Source organism: Dipodomys spectabilis, unplaced genomic scaffold, assembly GCF_019054845.1.
Source record: "Dipodomys spectabilis isolate Male_0828 unplaced genomic scaffold, ASM1905484v1 ptg000096l, whole genome shotgun sequence".
Taxonomy (NCBI): Eukaryota; Metazoa; Chordata; class Mammalia; order Rodentia; family Heteromyidae; genus Dipodomys; species Dipodomys spectabilis.
In genome coordinates, this window is record NW_024870773.1 from 25,751,069 (window position 1) to 25,776,157 (window position 25,089).

Here is a 25,089-nt window from a genome sequence, read left to right on the forward strand (position 1 = left end):
ATGTGGATCGCCAATTCAGCAGGATTCTTTGCTAAACTGGATTCTACAAAAAAATGCACACATGGGACCCAATAGAAGATCCAGAAGCCTAATTAACTTTTGGCCAAGTCGAGAATCTTCATACGATGTTTGTGTATATAAATTCAGAATCATACTACAATGCTTAACAAATATTAATCCTGCACCAGATTTCTATGGAATGCTACAACCATCAATCAGCAGAGATCCTTGGAACATCAGAGCCCGTTGGTGACTAGAGTTCAGAGTCACTGTCCAACAACAATGTTGGTGTAGAAACTTTCTCTACCATACTGGACCCAGTCTACTTCAGCATGACCAATTTTTACTAATGCTGTGAACCCAAAAGGCTATGCATATCCCCTTGATTATTCCAAGAACAAATGAATATCAGAATTTCCAGTATTAGATATTTGTTAAAGAGGATCTCAATGCACCTTTAAAAAAAAGATTATATCTTAAAATCCAAATCAAGATATTTTAACGTAGTAAATACCATTTTTATCAACTTTAATGATTCAGTCTTAAGAGTTCGTCTAATTATTACAGTTTCAAAGATGAGCTCCTAATGAATATTAATGAAATAATCTAGGTGTGACTAGGGGCTTTCTGCTGCATTCTTTCCAGTTTTCACTTTATAAGCCCCTTGAGTAGATATGTCAGTTTGGATGGTTGCAAAACCATTGATGCAGTGAAGACACCAACTTTTGGTTTTTAACTTGGATGACTTAAGGCTATCTTAAACAAGGTATTTCCAAAATGCAAATTTCAGCATCCCTCCCCCCTCCCCCCAAGCACACACTCCCAGTTCTCTCCACCTGAGTAAATAAACCCCCTGTCCACATGCTTGCTTGACTTCTGCTTTTCTTTCCATCAGCCATATCTGCTTCCCGCTTTGTGATATACTCTGCCTCCAACTACCAGTTTTGCCCTGTCCACCAGGATACCAGGAGCTAACAGCAGCCCCACTGTCTTTGCTCCTACTGGACCTCAAAGTTTCTCAGCAACAGCTCCCTGGATAAATGCAATAGAAAGCACGTTTCAGACAGAGAAACAGCACAGACAAAGCCCTCCAAGAGGAAAAGGATGTCTGTATGGCAGGACTGAGAGGGGGCCAGGTCACAGATGAGCCTGTAATATTATGTTGTGCATGAAAGCTGTAGGCAAACAGAACCAGCCTTCCCTGGGTGGGGTGACACAAGCCAGTGCAGAGCATAAAATTTCTGTTTCCACAAACTAAGAGTCTACATGTAAGGAATAAGAAACATAGAAAATGAAAAATATTCCTGGGTTTGTTGTTGTTTGGTTTGGTCTGTTTATTTATTTATTTATTTACAGTATTGCAGTTTGAGCTTGGGGCTTTATGTTTGCTGTTCAAATGCTGTATCATTTGAGCAAAACCTCTAGCCCTGGACCATGATTCTCCCATTTGTGCATGTTGTATGTAGCTGGAATAACACACACACACACACACACACACACACACACACACACACACACTTCATGCTCAGCCTTTTCTGTTGGAATAGGGTCTTAGGAACTTCCTCCCCTGCCCACCCCCCCCCCTTTTTTTTTTTGCCAGTGCTGTTCTGGAACTGACATCCTCCTGATTTCAGCTTTTGTTGTTGCTTTTGTGACAGATGTATACTACCACAACCAGCTGTTAGTCAAGATCCTTGTGAACTTTTTGTACAAGATGAACTAGAACCTCTATCTTCCCAATCTCTCTCTGCCTTTCAAGCAGCTAAGATTATAGGCACTAGTCCCTGGGTGGTGTGTGTGTGTGTGTGTGTGTGTGTGTGTGTGAGAGAGAGAGAGAGAGAGAGAGAGAGAGAGAGAGAAAGAAACGGCATGATATTATTATATAGTACAGCTAGTTTCGTAATTTAGATCCTTCTGCCTTAGCTTGCCAAGTACTAAGACTATAGGTGTGTACCATTATACATAGTTCTGAGATGTTCAGTGTTATAAAAACAAAAACAATGCAGCTGATCACTCTGATGGCTATTGAGTAGGTGTCTAGTGTCCACTTTGTCATGGACCCTTTTGGAGTATGGATGAGAAGAGACTGTGATCTATATATACTATATAGGCCTTTTTTTTTAGAGAGAGAAAGTGTTCATTACTTCCATCAGGTTTTGGAAGAAGTCTGCTTTATCAGTATGTGAGGTCCACAAATAAACTCATAAATGCCTTAGTTCCATTAAGGCATATACAATTTTTACTTCATAAAATGTGTGACACTTCACCTGTGAGCAGTGAAACACATTTGTGTTAGCGTGTTCTTCAGATTCACAATCAGGAAAGCCACAACTGGCAGAATCAAAAACATTCCAGGAAGAACCTGTGCTCCCTGTGCAGCGATACCATGGAGTGGTGGCATGGAGACCAGGTGTCCCTCCCCCACTGGGTTTTAGCACCATTGAGTAGTTTAGACCTTACAGCTTCTGCCATTCCAGGGTTGGCTTGCTACATGGACCTAACTCTTGCACTTTATAGGAAGGCTAGAAAGGAAAGGAAAGACTCAATAATTGAGGATTATTCCAGACATTTGGCAATAAAATATGAAGAAAGATGTTTTAAAAGCCAAGAAATACAGGGAAATTATTGTGGTTTTTTTTATTGAAGAAAAGAGTGATAGGAAATAAGAACAACCCTTTACTACACCTTATTATCAAGAATACCAAAAATACTTGACTTACCTAAGACTTGAATACCAACCTGGAACAAAGTAGGGAAGGAAGATGCTTGCAAATGATATGCAGTTAGAGCCCTAAAAGTTATCTAGGTTGTGTACTTGGCTGTCATATTTCACAGTGATCTTGAAAGTAAAAACATTCTTGAATTTTCCTAAATATGGAAAGGATGTTGGTTAATTATAATATATCTTGCCAGACTATGCAACTTCCAGGGGAAAAAAACTTAAAATAAGAAATAATCTTACTTGAAGGCCTTCTTCATCAAATGTTCCATTTTTATTTCTCTCTCAAAGAGCTTTAGAAAAGTTTGTGAAAATACCACATACCAAGCCAATGTGAGGATAAGATCTCCCCTGTGCCAAACATGAACCAAAAAAACCCAAGGTTTTGGGTAAAGAAATGAAAGTCAAAGATGAAACATTATGAGCTGGGAATGTGGCTTAGTGGTAGAATGCTTGCCTAGCATGCATGAATTCCTGGGTTCAATTCCTCACATAAACATAAAAAGCCAGAAGTGGTGCTGTGGTTCAAGTGGTAGAGTGCTAGCCTTGAGTAAAAGAAGCTCAGGGACAGCGCCCAGGCCTTGAGTTCAAGCCCTAGGACTGGCAAAAAAAAAGAAATATTATAACTGTGTGTCCTGTGTTTTTCCCTACCATAGTAAAGAAATTAAAACATTTACATAATACTTACTTGAGCTACATCTTGCATATTGCTATCAAGAGTATTAGGCTGGGACTGGGCTCAAGTGATAGAGCACTGTCCTAGCAAGTACAAGGCTCTGAGTTCAAATTTCAGTACTGCCAAACAAGGAAAAAAGTTTATCTGTCATCGCATTCACCCACAGCAATCTAGCCCAAGTCCCTCCTGAATCATCTGCTCACCTTTGACCTTACCAATTTTCTGTATGTGCTTGTTCTTCGGTGCAGGGAGGGAAAGGAGATATCTTGTCTCCTAATCCTCCTGCTGTTAAAATCTTATGTTTTTCTCATTTCATGATCATTTCTTTTTCAAGATTTGGATCACAATTCCTCTGACTAACTCTTTGTAACTAAATAACTCTACACAATTAGTCATCCTTTTATTCATATCAGTAAATTTGTTCAATATTGAATAATTATGAAATATTTGGACACTTAAAAACATGAGAGATATTTTAAATATGAGTGGTACAAAACAGGCAGAGCTGGGTGCCAGTGGACCACACCTGTAATCCTAACTACTCAGTAGGCTGAGAGCTGAGAATCACCATTCAAAGCCAGCCTGGCAGAAAAGTCCCTATGAGACTCTTTCTTATCTTCAATTAACCACTCAAAAACCAGAAGTGACACTGTAGCTCTAGTGGTAGAGCACTAGTTTTGAGCACAAAGAGGCTGTGGGACTGCGCCCAGGCCCTGAGTTCAAGCCCCCCAACTGACACACACACACACACACACACACACACACACACACACACACACAAAGGCAAGAAATTTCCTAGAACATTTAGAGATTAAAGTCTAGTAAAGAAATTAAGAGGGCTGGGAAGGTAGCTCAGTGGTAGAGTGCTTGCTTTGCATGCATGAGGCTCTGGGTTTGATTCCTCAGCACCATATAAGCAGAAAATAAAAAAAGCCGGAAGTGGTGCTATGGCTCAAGCGGTAGCACGCTAGCCTTGAGCTGAAGAGCTGAGAGACACCGCCCAGGCCCAGAATTCAGGCCCCACCACCAGACAACCCCCCCCACCCCCCAAAAAAGGAAAAAGAATTAAGACAAGGCTGGGAATGTGGCTTAGTGGTAGAGTGCTTGCCTAGCATGCATGAAGCCCTGAGTTCAATTCCTTAGTACAACATACACAGAAAAAGCCCGAAGTGGAGCTGTGGTTCGAGTGGTAGAGTGCTAGCCTTGAGTAAAAGAAGCTCAGGGACAGCACCTGGGCCCTGAGTTCAAGCCCCACTGGCAAAAAAGAAAAAGAAAGAGAGAGAGAGAGAGAAAGAGAGAGAGAGAAGGAGGGAGAGAGAGAGAAAGAAAGAAAGAAAGGAAGGAAGAAAGAAAGAGAAAGAAAGAAAGAGAGAGAGAGAAAGAAAGAAAGAAAGGGAAAGAAAGAAAGAGAAAAGAAAGAAAAAAGAGAAAGAAATTAAGACATTTTAGATAACTAAAATCTAGACACAGACTAAAGGCATTATTATACAGCAACTTGGGGAGGTGAGATGACTTTCAATCTATCAAAACTCTCTTAGGCTTGGTTTCTATATGTTTTGGAACCACAAAGCTGGAAGCCAGCCCCTCAGAGGAGGATACTGACCCAGGTGATCCCTTGGAAGTGTTCCATAGGCCAAAGCATAGGGTTTAGAGTTGAATTAAGCAGAAATTTACTTCCCTGGAAGTAGACAAGAAGAATGTGGGTCACAGCAACAAAAGCTAACAATAGAAGACTCTCAAAACTGTAGGTGGCAACAGTGCAGTTCCAGGAACAACAGGAAAGGATGAGGACCAGGGATGAAGGCGAGGCTGGCAAGAAATGTTAAGGCTTCCACCAACCAGGCCAGATTACTGGGCAAGACTGATTGTAGTAAGGAGCTGCAACTGAAGCCTGACCCTAAAACTTAGCCAACACCTAAGTGAGGAGACTGCTACAGCCCAACAGGAAACAGATGCCCAACAGTCCACCAAACTGCCCTGAAAGTACACACCTAGGGGCACAGCAGATTATTTGATGCATTTGTTTTTATTTATGTTACTTTTCTAATTGAAAAAGAATGCCTTGGGGCTGGGAAGGTGGCTCAGTGGTAGAGTGCTTGCCTTGCATGCATGAGGCCCTGGGTTTGATTCCTCAGCACCACATAAGCAAAAAGAAAAAAGCCGGAAGTGGTGCTGTGGCTCAAGTGGTAGAGTGCTAGCCTTGAGCTGAAGAGCTGAGGGACAGTGTCCAGGCCCAGAGTTCAGGCCCCACAACCAGGCCCCCCCCCCCAAAAAAAAGAATGTTTCTTGTACAGTGAAATAAGTACAAACTATTCAAAATAATGTATAATAAAACAGTTAAATTTTAATGGCAAGATCTTCAGGCCAGGATATTTCTTACTGCAGTATTCTACCAAATATTTAAAAGATTATTTCCAACTCTACACAATATCTTGTAGGAAAAATTATAGGACAGAGTACTTTTATTAGATCAAAAATCTTGAGCTGGGGTCTAGGAATTTGTATGTCTAACAGCCCTACATATTTTGTTTTGTCCCTTAGCTTTTTCACTCAAGACTGATGCTCTTCCACTTGAGTCACAGCTCCACTTTCAGCTTTTTGGTGGTTAATTGGAGATCAGGATCTTATAGAACTTCCCTATCCAGGCTGGCTTTGAATCTCAGTTCTCAGATCTCAGCCTCCTGAGATTCTAGAATTAGAGTCCTGAGCAACTGGGGTCCAGCCAGGGAGTTTTCTTTGTTTAAAGAAGATACTACTTTTGGGGAGGTGGGAAGGAAAGAGATGGTAGGGGAAAAACAAAGGAAGGGGGTAACAATGTTTGATAGGAAATGAACTCGTTACCTTGCTCATGTAACTGTAACCCCTCTGTACAGTATCTTTACAATAAAAATATATATTAAAAGATAAAAAAAAACCTAAGATACTACTTATCAGTCAGATAAGAAAATGAGACTTGGTAAACTCTGCCCTGCAGAGCAGTAGAACTTTATATTCTCAAGGGCTTTAAGTCACATCTTCCCTCATTCCTAGGACTGTACCACACACTCTTGCTAACTGGGGCAGTTTGAAGCTCCCTGGTAGAATATGTAGGTCACTTACTGCCCATCCTGTTACCCCAAGAATCACCACATTTTGCTATTTGTATTGTGAATGCAACTGTGCCATAATTTTCCATACCTGAAAGAAGCAGAACAAACTTTTTATCTATTTGTTGACATGAATTGGCAAGATACCCTGGTTTTAATGATGAAATGTTGGTTCTTGCTTCCTTTTCTGTCTGAATTACATTTGCTTCTGGAGCCCAGCAGATCAAAGTGTTTTCAGAAATCAATGTTACATAAGTTCACATTTTCAGTCATCTTAAATCTCTCATTGATGAATGTTTTCCTTAAAAAAAATTCAGGTTTTTATTTAAAATGTAAATTAAATATTCAGATATGGCAGTACAAGTCTGTAATACCAGCCACTCCAAAGTTGGGAGGTGGAAGTAGTGGAATCTTGAACTCCATGTGCCAGCAGGGGCAAAGTTAGCAAGGCCCTATTGCAAAAACAAAATGCAAAGTGCTGAGGGCTTCACTCATATGGTAGAGCACTTGACTGGCATTCTCCAAACAATGCTTTCATCTCAGTATCACCAAAACAACAACAACAGCAACAATAATAATAATGTCTCTGCTGTTTAGCTATTAGTGCAATTTCTAAGTCAGTCCTTTGATTTAACAAATGGTAGAAACAAAGCCAAAAGAGATTACATAATTTGGCAAAAGTTAAAGACAGAAATGGAGTCCCCCAAAGTCTATACTTTGCTGTTATAGTGACTCCCTTTCTGCAAACACTCTGGAGTAGAGGAGGTACTTTAAAGGGAATTTTATTTCACTTTGTTTTTTGTTGTTGTCATTTGTTTGTTGTTGTTGTTGTTGTTGCTTATTTGTTTGCCGGTCCTGAGGTTTGAACTTAGGGTCTGAGTGCTGTCCCTGAACTTGTTTGGGCTCAAGGCTAGTGCTCTACCACTTGAGCCACAGCACCACTTCTGGCTTTTTCTGAGTAGTTTATTGGAGATAAGAGTCTCATGGGACTTCCTGTCCAGGCTGGCTTCAAACTGTAATTCAGATCTCAGATCTCCTGAATAGCTAGGCTTAAAGGCGTGAGCCACTGGGGCCTGGCTTATTTCCCTTACTTTGTATGATTCAAAATGCTAGCTTTCCTGGGGAAAAGATCAATGTATATCTCAAAGAGATATATGAAAAGAAAAGTAGGAAGGAGGCTGGGTGAATACAACCCCCAAAATAACATAAACAAACAGAGATCCACCAGAATTAGGAATTGGGAGCAATTTAGCTGGGTAGGCTGGACCCTGGGCATGTCCCATCTTCAGTCAAGAAGTCAGCTCAGGCCATGCAACAGAGAGCTCTGCTGGGGCTGGAGCGTTCACTTCTGAGAAGGTCTCTATGGCTGTGTTTAGGAGGCCAATTTCTTGCCACATAGTGCTCTCCACCACAGGGCTGCTGGCCCGGCCTATGACATGTCAGCTGACTTCACCAAAGTGAGTGACCTAGAGAGAGTAACATGATTCTAAAGCAGCTATTAAATATTAAGATTATTAGAATTTCCTATATATTGTGATCCTCCAATACAGATTGCACACTGAGCCAAGCTGAAGATTACTAATGTTCCTAATATGAGAGCAGATTATGAGTATCTTCCTGTTTAAAGTGAGATACAATGGTATCATTTTCTACACATTGCAGAAGCTCCTTTTACTGAGAGAGAACAATTTCTGTGTCTTTCTTCATCTGAGACTGTGTCAAATAGGATGTTTGCAAAGGAAGATCTTTGCTAAAATGAATTATTCTATGGGAATGGGGAATTGGAGAAATAGATTTGGTCAGAGAGAGAAAAAGGGGAGAGGGGAGAGAAGGAAATAGGAATCTTGTTGAGAGAAATGAAGGACTCATCTCCAGCACTCTGGGAAGCTCTCCCTCTCACACCCTACTCCTATCCCACCTCTATTCTTTTTTTCCCAATAGAAATGCAGCTTTATTAAGGAAATGAGAATGAAGCAAGTTGAAACTGGATTGGAAAAGGGTCTGAAATTTTCCTTTAATATTCTCCAAAGCTTGAGGTTCCTATTCGCATGGGTCTCATCCTTCAGAACCCACCTCCATTCTCTGTTTTCCTTGGGATAAATATTCCTTACTCTTTCTAGTCCTAAACAGTCTCTGGATTGAAACTTGAAGATGGCTAGAAATGGCAAACAAACATATGAAAATGTGCTCAAACATACCACATAATATAGTTCTGTGTATAGGAAACATAAGTCAAAGCAAAACAGAATACCATGGAGAATTTCAAACAGTGGAAGGATATGATTTGAATATTTTCTTTGTTCACCTCAAAAATAGGTGTTCTGAAATCACAAGAAAAACCATTGTGCTCTCTCTCTCTCTCTCTCTCTCTCTCTGTGTGTATGCAAGTATTGGAATTCAAGGTCTTGTGTTCTTACTCAACTTTCTTGCTCAAGGCTAGCACTTCCATCTTTTTAATTGAGTAATTGGAGAGAAGAGTCTCATAAGACTTTTCTACCTGGGATGACTTCAAAACAGGATCCTCAGAACTCTGCATCCTGAGTAACTAGGATTATAGATGTGAGCCAACTTTGCATGATTGTTTTGCTTTTTAAACACATTGTATTACAAGATTACCACAACATGAATTGATACTGTAACAAGATTATCATACTACCAAGTAGTAAAGCAATCACGTAAAAAGATTAGCAGTGGTGGGGAAATTCAAAGCTCTTCAACCAGTCTTTGACCACATTAAGAGGAGTTTCCATAAGTCGAACACATTATCTTGTCCATGGAATTGTAACCCCTCTATATGGTATTTTCACAATAAAAAGAGAAAAAGAAAAAAAATAAGGAGCAAAGGCAGCCAAGTCTCTAGCATCTGTACAAATGACAAGGCAGTGAAGATGATATCATCAACATTCACTTTCTTCCAAGCGCATTGTTCCCAACCATTTTTACAGACCTGATTTCTCCAAGCTGCTAATCCATTCTCCTTTCCATCCAACAATCTAACCTGCTTGTGGCCTTGATTGGAGTTGAGGAGCCTGCATCTCCTCCTTCCGGGCTTTCTTTAGCCTTCTTACCTGAGCCAGAATTTTTGCTAACTTTAGATCATAATAATCTGAATGTTTCACCCAACAGCCAGTTCTTTCCCTGAAGCATTTGGGTCAATTGCTCCTTGTCACCTACACTAAACAACTTCCAAGTGAGACTCACATTTCCCAAATCTTCAAAATGGTCTTCAGGATGTAGTTGAACTTCTTCTATCTAGTGCTGAACATATATTTCCCATGTCTAGCTTCCACCTCCCACTTTACCTGTGGCAAAGCACATTTTGTGAGTTTTTATTATTTAGTGTTTTATGATACAGCACCTCATCCATAAATGTCTCTTCTGCCCTCAAACATTACAACATCTCTGAAAATGCAGCCTACATTGCATGCAGGTTTTCTTTTATATACTAAAAAATTAAGCATGCTGTTGCATATCCCATAATAAATAGCACAGTGCTTAAGATCAGAATGAAACTTTATGGGTATGCATTGGATAGTCCTGGGGTAATGAGTGTGTTGGGGAGAGGGGCAGTGTATGCATATCAAGATAAGCCACATTTGCCCGAATTTAAGCACACTGAATAAGATAAAGTGATAGGCACAAGATCTCAAGACTGAAGGAATTCTGACTTCCAATTGATGTCAAATAACTCATCTTCATTTAGCAAAGGTTATATAACAGGAGCAGAGCTCACAAGACACATTTATATCTTCCAGTGGAATTGAAGCTATTCTTCTCTGAACTAAGATATCACATTCTGGCTGAACTATCACAGAGCAATATATTAAGTCTGATTACTTCTTTATATAGAAAGCTATTTGTCTTCCACTTTGCTATGTTAAGCAAGGTATATAGCAAAAAAAATTTCCACTGAGTGAAATGTGAAATTTCTCTACTGGGATGGAACTTCCATCCTGCTGGCAGAGAGCACAGAACACAAAATAGTATAGTCCAAAATGTACAGAATCTGGAGTTACACTGGCTTTTTCTTTTTTTGGTTCAAGACAGGACTTAAACTTAGTATCTAATGTTTTCACTCATTGGTTAGCACTCTGTCAACTGAGCCACGTCTCCAACCCCCACTTTGGCTTTTTGTTTATCTGCAAGGAAATCTTGGGTAAATTATTTAGTCATAGGAGTCCACTTTCCCTGTTTCTTTCTTTAATTATCTTTAAGTAGTTGTACAAAGAGGTTTCAGTTCAACATGTCAGTTTGTGAGTACAATGCCTATTGATCAATGTCACCCCTTTTTATCATTCTCCCCTTTCTCTCTCCCAACCCCAGCAATCCCCTCAACTTTCCTAGTTCCATTTTCATGTATAAACATTGACTATCATGATTGCATTCTCCCATCCTTCCTCTCTGCATCTGCCTCCCTCCCCTTGACCCTACCTCTTCCTCCATAACCTCAAGTTCCAGCTTTCTGGTATTCATTTTGTTAGACTATCACTTAGTTGTTCACTTTCCTTATATTTATAAGACATGATACTTTACATTCCAGCATCATTTTGAGGATATGAAATACTGTGTATTAAAACCATCTAATTTATCATCTTCAAAGTAGCAAAACAATGGTATTCATATTTATAAATAATATTATATGAAAACAATGTGGATTGATGATAAAACCCTGTAATACTGGGAGAAAGTATCAGTGATGTTTTTGCCAACATTAGTATCATTACTTAAGCAAAATAAACATACAAAAAAGCAATCATTGTAGTTTTTGGCTCTATCCTGTTCTCTGTACTCTGTCTGTATGCTCAGGTTTTTCTCATGTTCAAAAATCTCTTCTTTGATCCTATGTTCACTTCTTTATACTAAAGTATATTTTCCTCCCAGAACCTTATTGGAAAAACTTCATGAAAGAAAAAAACATCTCTGACCAAGATCTCAAACTCAGGGCTGTGAATCAAGCAATTTGGGCATTTTTGTTTGTTTAGTACTTTTGACACAAGATGTCACTATGTAGACCACATTGGCTTCTAACTTGATATTCTCTGTCCTCCATCTCTCAAGTCTTGGAAGTATAGATGTGTGCCACCATTCCTGCCTTGTTCTTTTTTTCTTTTTCTTTCTTATTATTTTTTTTTGGGGGGGGTCCAGTTGTGGGGCCTGAACTCTGGGCCTGGGTGCTGTCCCTCAGCTCTTCAGCTCAAGACTAGTGCTCTACCACCTGAGCCACTACGCCACTTCTGGCTTTTTTCTTTTTGCTTATGTGTTGCTGAAGAATTGGATCCAGGGCCTTATGCATGCAAGGCAAGCGCTCTACCACTGAGCCACCTTCCCAGCCCCAACCTCTAAACACACACACACACACACATACATGCTTTTGGGAAAATAGTTAAAAAAATAGAAATAATAGAAATGTAAAGGATTTCTTATTAGGATTTATGACATGATAAAAAAAAGTATATAGCAAATTGATCTATTTGGAATAGCAAATTGATCTATTTGGAATAGCAAATTTTGTACACTGTCCAGGTAAGTGAGTGAGGTACTCTCAACTTGACAGGAACAAACAGTTGTCTTTGAGTGGCAGTACCATGACCAGGTATTAAACAGGTATACAGCAAGAACATCTCTCATTCACAATAGTAATTGATTTCCATTTTTCAGAGGTCCTTAATGATCATTTCTGCTTTAGGCCCAGAGATTGTCAATGCATTTTATTTTATGTATAGTTAAAAAAAAGTGATAGTTATTTCAAAGGTGACATAGAGAGGGGGTTACAGTTACATAAGTCAGGTAAAAAATACATTTCTTGTTGGATATTGTCACCACTTCCCTTGCTTTCTCCTGTTTGTTCTGTTAAGTGAATGGGAGTGCATTCACAAGCCTCAAATGTTTCACAAACCAAATCAAGGAAACAACTTTCCAAGTCTTACTTTCTTTTGACAGAGTCTTGCTATGTAACATAGCTCAGGCCTTGCCTGGTTTTGTGAAACCCTGGCATCTGTCCCAAGTGCCATCAAGAAGACTGGTGATAATTCACGTCACATAAACAAGAGCTGAGATGTCCAGATGTCCTTCCAGTAACATGCAGAAACAGCATGGGCAATCCACAGTGCCAGCACAGCCCTCACACTTCCTAGTGACTGACCTTCTGAAATTCACCAAAGATTTTTGAGTCTGGGGTCATTTTCTGAGTCGAAGTAAGGAATTGGGGTATATTTTGGAAAATCACTTCCACTTGAACATGTCAAGTCTTTCAACTAGCTAATATGACCTTGTTCTGATCTCTTTTAGGCTTCTAAATCCTTCACCTGGCCCCAAACATTGATTTTCTTTTTCTTTTTAATTGTCAAGGTGATGTACAGGGGGATTACAGTTACATAAGTAATAGGTACATTTCTTGTCAAACTTGTTACCCCTTCCCTCATTTTACTCCTGCTTTCCCTTCCTCCTCACTTCCCTCCAAATTGTATAGATCGTTTCCAACATATTGTCTTGTGAATATTGCTGTTGCATTGATTTTCTTTTTATATTTTTGTTAAGTATTTGTACAAGAGGGTTATCATTCAGCATGTCAGTTTATGAGTACAACACATCCTGATCAATATCATAACTTTCGATTTTCTCCAAGTTTTTTTTTTTTTTTTTTGGGTCCGGTCGTGGGGCCTGAACTCTGGGCCTGGGCGCTGTCCCTCAGCTCTTCAGCTCAAGGCTAGCGCTCTACCACTTGAGCCACAGCACCACTTCAGGCTTTTTTCTTTTTGCTTATGTGGTGCTGAGGAATCAAACCCAGGGCCTCATACATGAAAGGCAAGTGCTCTACCACTGAGCCACCTTCCCAGCCCCTCTCCAAGTTTTCTAAAGCATCCCTTTTAGTTTCTCAGCTCATACTTACCTTTTACTATTGCTATTATTATAATTGCTACTTTTAATTAATAAATAAAATATATGCATATATACACATATATGTGTATTGTGTAGTGTGTATATAGAGAGAGAGAGTGAGAGAGGGAGTGTGTGTATATATAGAGAAAGAACCAAAAAATATCTTCCTTTGTCCATCTTCTAACTGTGGGTTACAGGCATGTGTCACCACGCTCAACCTGTTTTTCAAGTCTATAAGAAGTGACTAAAACATATTCAGAGGAAAACATGATTGTAATATAACTGATGTATTGACCATTTTAATGTATTAGTTACATGGTATATAAGGTTATAAAGTTGACAAAACAAAAAAAAACAAAGACAGTCATCACCATGGAATTCAGAAAAGGAGAGGAAATATACAGATAGCTGACTGTATTTCCCATACAGGATAGTGGGTGAGAAGGGACCCGGAACCACTTCTTACTTCCCTCATTCTAGAGGCTCGAGGAGGCTCTGGCTCAAGCTCTGATTTGGTGGAGCAGGGGGTAGATAGACTATTGAATGAACGGCATGGGGAACTGGGGAAAGAAAACAGGATAAAGAGTCAATGGTTAAAAGAGGTCATAGTACAGACGGCAGAGACCAGGAATGGGCTTTGAACATTGTCCTTTCCCATTAGAGGAATTCCTTTCATTCCTTTTTTTTTTTAATTTGTGGGTTGTAGGGCTTGAACTTAGGGCCTTGGCACTGTCCCTGAGCCTCTTTGTGCTCAAGGCTAGCAATCTACCATTTGAGCCACAGTGTCACTTCTGGTTTTTGAGTGTTTAGTTAGAGATAAGAGTGTCAAGGGGACTTTTCTGCCCAGTCTGGCTTCAAACCATGATCTTCAGCTCTCAGCCTCCTGAGTAGCTAAGGATTACAGGCATGAGCCACTGGTGTGCAGCGCCTTTCATTTCTTAAAGAAGTTGAGTGTGGTCGAACCACTACTAAATAACCCCATGCTGCTGATCACATGTATGGTGTATATGTGTACACCGTTATATGTTATAGACCGCGATAGACAATTTGCTCCAGGAAAGTTAGAATGAGTTTGTGACTTTTAATGAGCATCACTATCCCACAATACTGTGAAATTTGAGAAATTATGTAATCACTTAATCACAATAAAAAAAAAGTTGAGTGTCCATGAATATTGGGTTCAAAACTGTGTCTACTTTGCCAGGTCTCTCTTTCTGCCCAAATCATCTAATTCCAAGCTGGTACTGGATTACTTGTCCACTGTGAAAATTTGAAATTTACTTCTTTGAAATCAAGAACAATTAATTAGCATGGGAATATTGCACATAATCTGTTCCTCAGTAAACTTTCACCCAGCGTTTTTTAGCATTTATGAGTCTTAACAGCATAAATTCTATGATAGTTGCAACACAGTCTTTTAAAAAATTCTTTCTTCACTTATTAGCCAAGTCTTCTATACAGAACAGCATTCTCTTTTTCTTCCTCATCTCTACTATTTTTTTTTTTTTTTTTACTTACCCATTTACTTATGTTTCCCAGTATTGGTTTGAGTTCATGTTTTTTTTTTTAATTCAAAGTATTCTAATGTAGCTATTCATTGTGATCCTTGCACTTTATTTTTATTTTATTTTATTTTATTTTTTGGGTCCGGTCGTGGGGTCTGAACTCTGAGCCTGGGTGCTGTCCCTCAGCTCTTCAGCTCAAGGCTAGCGCTCTACCACTTGAGCCACAGCGCCACTTCCAGCTTTTTTTTTTGCTTATGTGGTGCTGAGGCATCGAACCCAGGGCCTCATGCATGCAAGGCAAGCGCTCTACCACTGAGCCACCTTCCCAGCCCTGATACTTGAACTTTAAAATGACACCAGTTCCTTATTGTGCTTCTGTTCTGGTCTCTTTTGTGGCAGGAGAACCTCCACAGCAAAGCCTAGTTCTAACAGCATTTTCTTCATAATAAACTGGACTCAATAAACAGGATGGGCTGGTCTGTTACTTACCAAAGTTGTTCCTTCTGGGTGGAAGGCTTGTCAGTAATCCCTCCATTCTGTCTTTGAGTTAGTTAACATTTTCTGCTTCCTTCCCAAGTAGGCTTAGAATCTCCCCTTCTAAATTTTATTATTATTATTATTGTTGTTGTTGTTGTCAGTTGTGTTGGGAAAATGGAGAACAGAAAAGGAATAGGCTGGCTTACCATCAATAGGCACGGACCATTTCTTGAGGAACAGCGAGGAGCAGAGACTTTCCTGCAGGTTTGGAGGTTGTGCAAGGGACTGGATTTCAGGGTGGGTTTATATAGATCTTAACAAGGAAGCAGAAAATAGAAAATGGGCTATGGTCTCCTGGGGATGAAGGGCAATGTCCTTGGCCAGGCCCACAGTGGAATGCTGTGGTGTGGGGGCTGTTGTCTCCTGGGGGCCAGGGTCGGAATGACCTGCCTGTGGACAAGCATGTGAACACACACCTGATGCTTTGGTTGACCCCAGGGAATATGGTAGAACTCAATCCTTCAGGTTGTGGGGCTTGAACTCAGGGCCTGGATGCCGTACTGAGCTTTTTCGCTCAAGGCAAGTGCTCTACCACTTCGAGCCACCAGTGTCTCTTCTGATTTTCAAGTGGTTAATTGGAGATAAGAGTCTCACAGACTTTTCTGCCTGGGCTGGCTTTGAACCACAATCATCACTTCTCATCCTCCTGAGTAGCTGGGATTACAGGTGTGAGCCACTGGCACATGGCTATTTTTATTATTATTTTTTGTGACAGTACTGGGGCTTAAACTCGGCCTAGACGCTGTCCCTTACGTTTTCATTCAAGGCTGGTGCTCTGTCATTTGAGTTACAGCTATACTTCAGCTTTTTGGTGGTTAATGGGAGATAAGAAGCTCTCGACTTTTCCTGCCCAGGTTGGCTTTGAACTTCTAACCACAAATCTCAGCCCCTGAGTAGACAGTATTACAGGTATGAACCACCAGTGCCTAGCTTTACTCTTTATTCCTGTTTACTTGTTGCTGTCTCTTCCACGTGGCTCTTCTTTTTCAGTCACTCTGCAATCCCTAAGGCAAAGTAACTACTTAGTGACTATTTGCTTAATTAAAGGGCAAATGAGTAGTTCTAAGTCATTAGAAATAAACTCTTGAACAATGAGGAAAAAAAAGGTTTGTGACAGGAGAATTTAAAAAAAGGATAAGGTTCTCAGATGTCAGTTAAAACCTAGGTCTTTGCCAAGAGAGTAACATCCTTATTCATTGGTTTATTCAATTCATTCATTCAGTAGGTACTACTTGCTACCATGTGTTATAAAAGTTGCTGAGCTGCCTCTGCCAATAGAGAATTTAGCCTTTGGTTGAGACCACCCCTGAGTGAAAGTGGATTATGGGAAGGAAAAGACTTGTATGGTTGAGATTAGACCTGTAACTTGAAAAAAAGTAAGCAAGATTTGACCAGAGGTCAACAAAGGAACTTGAGGCAAGGGGAACCACCCTTTTTGGTCCTGAGGTGCTCAGAATCCCAAATCCTATGAGGACTCTGCCTCTTTTTCTTTAAATTTTTTATTTTTAAAGTTGGTCATGGGTCTTGAACTCAGGGCCTGGGCATCGTCTCTGAGCTTTTCTACCCAAGGCTAGTACTCTACCACTTTGAGCCACAATGCCACTTCTGGTTTTCGGTGGTTAATTGGAGCTGAGTCTCATTGACTTTCCTGCCCAGACTGGCTTTGAACCTCAATCTTCAGATCTCAGACTCCCAAGTAGCTAGGATTATAGGCATGAGCCACCAGCACCTGGCCTCTTTTTTTTTTTTTTTTTGGAGAGTTCTGGGGTTGGAATCTAGGACCCTGTACATGGTAGCGAAACAATCCACCACTGAGCCATGTCTCATGCTTTGTGTGTGTGTATGTGTGTGTGTGTGTGTGTGTGTGTGAGAGAGAGAGAGAGAGAGAGAGAGAGAAAGAGAGAGAGAGAGAGAGAGAAAGAGAAAGAGAGAGAGGAGAGAAAGAAATATCACATACAAACTGATTTGGCTTTCAGTAAAACTGCTTATTCTAGACTGTAAAGCCTATGCTTAATTTATGTAAGAGTAGACCAAGAAACTCATCTAATATCTTAAACAATGTTTGGCATATGAATATGGTTAGGAGTTAGTGTGTCATCTAAACCTACAGGATAGGAAAGGAAAAGGAACTGGGCTGAGGTCAGGCTAGGACTGGTTCATGAAGGCGTTTCTTTCCATGAAACCTAACTTGGACTTTAATCCTGTAGGGAAATTAACAGGAGCCACTGAAGATCTGTTTTTTTTTTTTTTGTAGGAATGCCTGTTGGCATTATGCACCCATGGACAGGAAGGGAGACTGATGGCCATGCTTGAAGACTAGAGTGAAGTTAACAGTAGACAAAATTACTAGGGGGAGGGAAAGAATTTGAATACTACTATTTTTTCTGAAATATGCTTTTAGAGGCTATCTGTCTTACATGATTATTTTTAGAAACGGTGATGAATAAAATTATTTAACTCTCAAAATTTCAGCTATTATGTTACAAGGTATCACAAAGGAGTCGACACAAACACTGGCGACAGAACATGATCCACTCAATATATTGGAGTCTGAGATGCTGCCTTCCAAATGTAGAAGTTTCAGTGTTGGAACACCTAGTAGGAACCGATAAGTAGCACAATTGTGTCATATACATGAATATTGAAACAGAGCAAACGTTAACTGGGGGGAAAAAATCAAAACTTGGAATAACTCATATATAGTACATTATCTCAGCCAGAGCAGGAATGCAGAAAATCATGCATCAAGCTTTACGGAAAAGCGACATACTTTTTTCTCCCTTTTCTCCCCCCTCCCCCATTAGAGATCAATTAGGGAGGGCAACATATTCTTGAGTCGGAAAACGACTCAAATGAGGAGCTGCGGAGACGGCCTTCACCTGCCCCAGGCGGCCTCGGGCACAGCGGGACTCACCCTGACGGCACGCGCGGCCCCCGCCCCGGCCCGCAGGACTCAGCGCCTCCCCGGCGGGGCGCGCGCACCCCGGGTAGGTCCGGGTGGTGGTCGCAGGAGGCGCCGAGGGTCGGAACTCGGGGTTTAGGGTCGTCCTCCTGGACGGCGCGGGATGGACAAGGGGTTGCGGACCCGGGAGCGCGGGACGGGCGGGGTTGGGGGGGAGGTGGCCGTCCGGGAGAGGCGGGTGGGGCAGGGACCGCGTGCAGGACTAGGGTCGAGTTCCGGGAACGGCCGGGCCGGGCCCTGGGTCTCGGGCGCAGACCCGCGCGGGCCCAGCTGTCAATGGCGCTGCTCACTGTGAAGAGAGACAGAGACGGGCTGAGAAAACCGCAGGGCGGACTCGGGGCACCAAGAACTCACCCCGCGACAGCGGCGACGGGGCGGGGCGTAGGGCGGGGGCGGGGCGTGCATGGGCCGAGCGCGGAGTGCGTAAGACGGGGCGGGGCAGGGAGGTGTGCGCGCAGCGAGGCGGGACTGGCGACGTGCGCGCACGCGCCAATCACAGAAGGCTGAAGATGGTGCTCGCGGAGAGGCCGAGGGAAGTGGGAGAGCGCTGCGGCCGCCTCGAGCATCCAATCACAGCGCCGTGCTGCCGTGACGTGAGACTCTCTGGAGCTCCTAGTGCCAGTCGACCCGCCGGGCTGGTGAGTGCGCTGGGGCAGGGCGCGGGGGCGCGCGGGGGCGCGGGGGCGCGCGCTAGGCGGGACTTCCGCAGGTCCCCGGAAGTGAGGGTTGTGTGTTCTCATGCGAACGGGAAGGAGCGTTGGGGATCCGGAGTCTCGAGGTGGAGACAATTTCGGGCCCGAAAGGGGAAGAATCCGCCGCCGCTGCCGCTAGCCCGCCGCCGCTCTCCTTTCCTGCCCCCGGCCCGGCCCGGCCGTGCCGCCTCTTCCTGCCGTCTCCCTCCTCGGCCGTCCCCGCGTGTTGCGCGGTCGCCGGGTACCGGGGCTGCGGCGAGGAGCCCGCGGGCGGCCGGGCGGGCGGGCGGGCGGGGCGGGCGGCGCTGACAGGTGAGCCGGCCTTCCCGGCCGCCGGCGGGGCGGCTGCCCTTCCCGGCCCGAGCCCGCACCCGCGCCCGCGCCCGCGCCCGCCTGTCACCGGGCCGCCATCTTCCCGGAGGGACGCGGCCCGCGGCGGTCAGGGCCCGGCCGGGGAGGACCAGGGCAGGGCCCGGCCGGGCGGGGGTCGGGGCGGACCGCGGCTGGGAAGGACCGCACGGGGTCGGGCCCCGAGGGGGCCCCGAGCGGCTGGTTGGGGTCCAGCCGGTTTGGGGCCGGGCCTGGCCGAGTCGGGCTGGGCGGGGAGGACCCCTGCGAGCCGGGGTCGGACGGGACCCGCAGTGCTGGGGCCGGGCCGGGCTCCGGCGAGATCGGACGCGCCCAGCGGGGCCCCTGAGGCCTTGTTCCCCCAGGCTTTTCCGATGCGCCGGGGTAGCTGGAAGAGGATGGGCTGGGGGCGCAGGCCGAGAGCGCCCCGGGCTGGTCCGCCGCCCGGACCCGCAGTGCGGCTCCCGGCCTCGCCCCCCTGGGTCCCGCCCGAGCCCAGCGGTCGCGCTCTCGCTCCGGGCGGGCCGGTCCTTAGGGAACCGCATTCCTGTAGAACCAGGAAGTTGGGATCCTGTTGCTCGAGTGTTTGGAGTGCTACCTTTTTCCACTTGGCCCCGACCCGGGCGGATTTTGAAGGAGTTCTTTAATAAAGTCAGTGTTGGGACGGTCCTCGGTGTTTGTCGTGGGATCGGTACACACCTTTCGCCTGGGAACCGGTCGGGAAACCTCTTCCCACCTGGTTTTCAGAAGTGTGCGATCGGAATGTGCATTTCGGTTTTTCAGAATTTAGGGCCTTGGGTATTGCAACTTTCTTAGTGGAGGTTAGAGATGCCCTTCTCCCTTACTTTTTACGTAAAACGGGCCCGAATTTTAACGTGAACGTTGAGACTCGGCAGATTTTCCATAATTTCCCTGACTTTCATTCGAGGCCATCTCGCTGAGGGCAAACTACCTTGTCTCATTCATACACTCGGGAGTTTAAAAGTTTTCTGTAATTGACTGATGAGAAGGATTTCCCCTGCCTGCAGTACAGTCACTTTGTAACTGTAAACAGTAAATGTGAAGGTTTTTGTAGACACGATAGCAATTTGAATGTTACAAGTAAGTGTTGAAGTCACCGTAACATTTTTTTCTTTTATGAGTCTTACGATTCTCTTATTTTCAGTTAACTGTTGAAAATGCGCTTAAAATTTGTGGTAAGTTGTAGTTTGAGTAGACCATAGGGCAGAGAAGAATGATGCTCACTTCTTTTGGCGGTCAGATTGTCTATACAGTGTGCAATTTTCATACTTCCCCAACCTGGCTGGCTCCCCTAATTTACAGTCAGGGTACTTTACAGAAGTTGGAATGGTTGTGGCTTTTTCCCCAGTTTAATGTACCGACAGGCAGTTTTGTAATCAAGCTATACAAGAAATAGCTTAAGGTTTGCTTGAGTTGTTAAAGTGAAACTTTGTAAAAGCACGGTATTTCCAAATTTGTTATTAAAGCATAAATTTTATTTGTATACTTTGCATTGGTTAGAAATAAATTTTATCCTGTATTTTCAGATACTAATGTGACTTGACTAATTTACGTGAATGAACATGGAATAGCTTCTTAGTCATTAAAAATTATCGTCTTGGTGTTTGAGTTTCAATTCAGGCAATAACTTCATAGGACTGATATAATATGTAGAATTTACTGAGTTACTGTTTTTAATATTCTGCTGTCAACTTTTTTTTTTCTTTTTTCTGTTAACTTTTTGTTGATCACCTGTATCTGGGAGAGAAGACAAGTTTCGAGGTCAGAATGAAAATTTGGAGAAAAGAGTTAACACTCTGTTGTATAGGAGCCAGAGAAAAGAGGTATTAATATAGAAATTCCCTACCATTCATCATACTATGTTCTATAGAAGAGTAGCTGAAAATTAGCCACAGTAAATTAAGGGAGAAATTTGATTTTATTTAGTGTACTTGGGCATTGATTTTTTAAAAAAAGATTTAGCAGACTTATTGAATTTAAAGTGCTTCCTTAAATAAGAACAAATTCTGACTTAATATATGAATCTGAAAGCATATTTTATGCAGTCACTTATAAAACAAATTCCCAGGAAATATTAAAACATAATTTTAAAATGCTAAATGAAATTTTGGACATTGATTTAATGACAATTACAATAAATGATGCCTTCAGGTAGCTGCAGTTATTCAGTTTTCACATTTTTGTAGTGAAAGACTTGATTAGTGTGACAAGAAATGACTAATAAATTACTGTTGAAGCTGTCATGTTGGCATTCATACTTTCCATCCGAGTATGAACTGGATTGTGACCTAGGCCTTCCAATTTTTATTTTATTTTATTTTTTTTGGGTCCGGTCGTGGGGCCTGAACTCTGGGCCTGGGCGCTGTCCCTCAGCTCTTCAGCTCAAGGCTAGCGCTCTACCACTTGAGCCACAGCGCTACTTCCGGCTTTTTTCTTTTTGCTTATGTGGTGCTGAGGAATTGAACCCAGGGCCTCAGGCATGGAAGGCAAGCGCTCTACCACTGAGCCACCTTCCTAGCCAGGCCTTCCAATTTTAAAAAGGTGTTATTCTTGGAAATGGTCTATTGCAGGCGGGGAAAATGCTGTGTTACTGTATGCATGTTACTGTAGATTCTATTTATTCTTTTTTTTTTTCTTTTTCTTTTTTGTCGGTCGTGGGGTTTGAACTCTGGGCTTGGGCACTGTGCTCTTCAGCTCAAGGAGAGCACTCTACCACTTGAGCCACAGCACCACTTCCGGTTTATTGGAGATAAGAGTCTCAAGGATTTTCTTGCCCTGGCTGGCTTTGAACAAAGATCCTCAGATCTCAGCCTCCTGAGTAGCTAGGATTACAGGTGTGAGCCACCAGTGCCCAGCTATTCCATTTATTCTTTTAGTTAATAGCAAAAGTTTTAACTACACATGTGTTATGAAAACAAAAGTTCTTTCAGATTGCTTTCAGATTTAAGGAAGACTCTAGGTTTATAAATTCAAGAAAATCTCAGTGAATTTTTGTAATTTCTCCTATTGAATAACGTTCAAAACACCCTTTTTCTAGTGTGGTAGAAAACAGAGAACAAGTTTTGTGTGTAGAAAATATAGGGTTAAAATGGACACCAATGCAGGGTTTGCTTCTACTTTTTTGGGGGAAACCTTTTTTCATACAAAGTATTCTCCGTTTTCTCTAGGAATTAATTTTACAGTACACGGTAAATGAGGCCATACCATCAGAAAGGGTAAAATTCACAGTACCTGAGTTTAGTTTAACTTAAATGTTCTACTCTTAGTTGTTGCAATTGTTATTATCTTTGGAATTACTGTAGTTCTGAAGTTGCCTTGATTAGAAAATGAATTTGCTGGACTTTGTGGCCTGATTCAAGTAGTACAGTGAGCCCAGAGTTCAGTCCTAGTAATACATACACACGCACACAAAAGAAGAAAATGAATTCTCATTAGGGCATAGAATTGTAGGATTGGAAGCTGTTAGGTTCTCTCATAAAGAGAAGAAAGATAAATTCCAGTTGAAAAGTTCTTCCCTTCTAAATTGCTTTATTTATGTTCTTCCTTTACCACTTTCCTCCCATACCTTTGCATCTTGGCCATTTTTCTGTGGAAGCTATCATAACCTCTGTTGTAATCAAGAAGGTTCTACAGTGATGCTGCTGATTTTATGTATTTTTAAATCTTGTTCTTTCTTTCAACCCTATCACTCCAGCTAGTGTGACCTGGGTTGTAAGAAAGTATATTTTGCTGTTTAACACAAATTTGAAAGTATGCTACTTAACTTTTTAAGAGTAATGTAATACTTGACAAATGACTTGGTTTTCACTGAAAATGTACATTTTGAAGTTTGATCTATGTAAGCTTCATTGTAAAACTGATGAATTATTTGCTTGCTCAAAATGCTCTTTAATTTGCACAAATTGTTTTAGTTGTGCTACAGAGATTGCTTTAAAAGGATATTCTTGCCAGGTGCTGGTGGCTCACGCCAGTAATACTAGCTAGTACCAAGATGTGAGGATTGTGGTTCAAAGCCAGCCCTGGAAGGAACATCCATGACACTCATCTTCAGTTAACCACTAGAAAACTGGAAGTGGCACTGTAGCTCAAAGTGGTAGAGTACTCGTGTTGAGCAGGAGCACTTGGACAGAGCCCAGGCCCTGAGTTCAAGTCCCACAACCAACTGAAAAAAAATTATATTCTTTTTGAGTTCTTGGCCTTCTCTTCAAAAATCATAAGGACTAAGTTCCCAGACTTGCCTTGTGTGACCCTGCCATGTCTTCATCTGACATAGCTCCCTGTTCTAGTGTCTGGCTGGATCACTGCTCTCCTCTAGTCCTTGCTTGCCTGCCTGCCTCCTTCCTTCTCAAACCATGGTGTTGCGCCCCCACCTTCCTGGAAGTTCCTTACCCTAAAATGGAGTGCTCCCTCCTTTAAAAACTTTCAACTTTTGCTTAGCACTTTCATTTATCTATAAGGAAGTATTTCGGTAGTGTTTTTGTTTTTGTTTTTTTTTCCCAGTCCTGGGGCTTGAACTTCGGCCTGGGCTTCTTTTGCTCAAGGCTACCATTCTACAACTGGAGTCACAGCACCACGTCTGGCGTTTTCTGTGTATATGGTACAGAGGAATCAAACTAGGGCATCATGCATGCTAGTCAAGGACTCAACAGCTAAGCCACATTCCTAGCCCTATGTAGGTAGTTTTTTCAGGAACCATTGCCTTAATTTCTGAGTTTAGGCTAAGAGTACTATGGACAAAGGCATTTGCCTTATTTAGCATGCCAGTAGTTAATGGGAGCCCCTTGTGAGAGAGACTTCTTTTATGGTTATAACCTCTTTACTGCTATTGGGTAGACATTTTGTAAAATTTATTCAAGTAGAGCAATGCATACAAGCTTGCCTAAACATACTTCCCACCAATTTTAGAGAAATTGTTTGCTGATCATGTGTTTGCATGTGTCTATATACAAATGTGAAAAGCACTTAGAAAGTTTCTTTTAGTGTATAAAAGTTAATATATACAAAGTTTTAATTGACTTCATAGCTTCATCTATAAAGTGACTTAGGTACAGGATTTAACTGTAGGACCTCTAGATTTTACTGTTTTCCTTACCATTAAAAAAAAAATGCCCCTTTTAGACCCTGTAACTGTAGCTACTTGGGAAGCTGAGACGGGAGGATTGTAAGTGTGGGCTAGCTGGATAGAAAAGTTCTTGATACCCATGGAGTTGTGGCCTGTTACTCTGGCTAGAACTGGTAATTTAGTATACTGCATGGCGTCCAGGAAAGTAGCTAGTGGGCACTAGTGGCCCATGCCTGTACATTTAGCTACTCAGGAGGTTGAGGTCTGAAGATTGTAGTTTGAAGCCATTCATTATCTGCACTTAACTAACAGAAAGCTGGGAGGAGCTGTAGCTATTGTGGTAGAGAGCCAGGCTTGAGAGAGAAAGAGAAAAAAAGCTTACAGAGAGCGTCCAGTCTGTTCAAACCCCAGTAACAGCAACCCTTTCCCACTCCCCTAGCAAAACACAAAAAAGAAAAGCAGAAAAAGAGCTAGAGGTATGGTTCAGTGGTGAGAGTCCCTGTTCAGTAAAGCTTGAGGCACTGAATTGAAACCTTAGTGCTACTCACCAAAAGTGTATTCATGTGTGCTTCTTTTGATAGCCATAAAAATCCCCAACATCC

At 42.3% G+C, this 25,089-nt stretch overlaps 1 protein-coding gene across 3 annotated transcripts in view; it reads left to right on the forward strand.

Moving 5' to 3' along the window:
* Positions 1-19,331: 19,331 nt before the first annotated feature.
* Larp4b (La ribonucleoprotein 4B) overlaps positions 19,332-25,089 on the forward strand; it is an 89,692-nt gene continuing 83,934 nt past the window's right edge. For all 3 annotated transcript variants that reach the window (XR_006148355.1, XM_042685906.1, XM_042685907.1), the window contains exon 1: positions 19,332-19,368. The gene's annotated coding sequence lies outside the window, so the exon portion shown is untranslated. The remainder of the gene's footprint in view (positions 19,369-25,089) is intronic.